A 1,868-nucleotide genomic window follows, 5' to 3' on the forward strand; every position below is an offset into this window, starting at 1 on the left:
GGACCTTTTTCAGCTGTAAGGGAGGGAAGAGCAATGTGCGATGTAGGTCCCCGGGGCCTGCTGGAGGTCCAGGTCCATGCCCGATGTGAGTAGCAGCAGGGCCAGCGCGCCCAGGAGCACATCTTTTTCGACCGTAAAGGGAGACAGGAGGCCGACTCACTGCCTCGGCTAAATGGAGAGGGAATTTCAGCAGGGCCAGGGCACAGGCATGGACCTTTTTCAGCTGTAAGGGAGGCAAGAGCAAGGTGCGATGTAGGTCCCCGGGGCCTGTTGTCGTACCATAGGCACGAGTGGTGTGTGTGTGTGGCAAAGAGTTTCTGCGCAGTGTACCAGGGGCACGGGGAAAGGTTGTTGTACCATAGGCACGAGAAAAGTTGTCGTACCATAGGCACGAGAAAAGTTGTCGTACCATAGGTACGAGGAGTGTGTGTGTGGCAAAGTGCTACTGAGCGGTGTACCAGGGGCACGGCGAAAAGTTGTTGTACCATAGGCACGAGAAAAGTTGTTGTACCATAGGCACGAGAAAAGCTGTCGTACCAGGGGCACGGAGGAAAGTTGTTGTACCATAGGCACGAGAAAAGTTGTCGTACCATAGGCACGAGGAGAGTTTGTGTGGCAAAGTGCTACTGAGCGGTGTACCAGGGGCACGGCGAAAGGTTGTTGTACCATAGGCACGAGAAAAGTTGTTGTACCATAGGCACGAGAAAAGCTGTCGTACCAGGGGCACGGAGGAAAGTTGTTGTACCATAGGCACGAGAAAAGTTGTTGTACCATAGGCACGAGAAAAGCTGTCGTACCAGGGGCACGGAGGAAAGTTGTTGTACCATAGGCACGAGAAAAGTTGTCGTACCATAGGCACGAGGAGAGTTTGTGTGGCAAAGTGCTACTGAGCGGTGTACCAGGGGCACGGCGAAAGGTTGTTGTACCATAGGCACGAGAAAAGTTGTTGTACCATAGGCACGAGAAAAGCTGTCGTACCAGGGGCACGGAGGAAAGTTGTTGTACCATAGGCACGAGAAAAGTTGTTGTACCATAGGCACGAGAAAAGCTGTCGTACCAGGGGCACGGAGGAAAGTTGTTGTACCATAGGCACGAGAAAAGTTGTCGTACCATAGGCACGAGGAGAGTTTGTGTGGCAAAGTGCTACTGAGCGGTGTACCAGGGGCACGGCGAAAAGTTGTTGTACCATAGGCACGAGAAAAGTTGTCGTACCATAGGCACGAGAAAAGTTGTCGTACCATAGGTACGAGAAAAGTTGTCGTACCATAGGCACAAGCAGTGCGTGCGTGTGTGTGGCAAAGTGTTTCTGCGCAGTGTACCAGGGGCATGTTTGAATTTACATTCTGGAGTACCAGGGGCACGAGGATTTTGCCAGTGGTGTTTTGCTTTGTCAGTGGGAGGGGGCTTAAGTGTGGGTCCACGGGGCCTGCTGGAGGTCAAGGTCCATGCTGGATATGCGCTGGAGCGTAACTACAAGAAAGGTAAGCTAGTGGGGGACTAGAGCAGGGGAGGATGTGCGTCCCCGGGGCATGCTGGAGGTCAAGGGCCATGCTGGATATGCAGTGGAGGGTAACTGCAGGAGAAGGAACGCTCATGGGGGATTAGAGCGGAGGAGTATGTGGGTCCTCGGGGCCTGCTGGAGGGCAAGGGCCATGCTGGATTTGTGGTGGAGGGTAACTGCGGGAGAAGGAAAGCTAGTGGGGGAGTAGAGCAGAGGAGTATGTTGGTCCCCGGGGCCTGCTGGAGGTCAAGGTCCGTGCTAGATACGTGGTACAGGGTTAACTGCGGGGGGGGGGGTAATGTGGGTTCACGGGGCCTGCTGGAGGTCAAGGTCCATGCTGGATATGCGCTGGAGCGTAACTGCAAGA

The sequence above is a fragment of the Mchenga conophoros genome, unplaced genomic scaffold (assembly GCF_057382185.1).
Source record: "Mchenga conophoros isolate Kocher_MC1m ecotype Shallow Benthic unplaced genomic scaffold, M_conophoros_male_GT1.1 unmapped_scaffold_10, whole genome shotgun sequence".
Classification (NCBI taxonomy): domain Eukaryota; kingdom Metazoa; phylum Chordata; class Actinopteri; order Cichliformes; family Cichlidae; genus Mchenga; species Mchenga conophoros.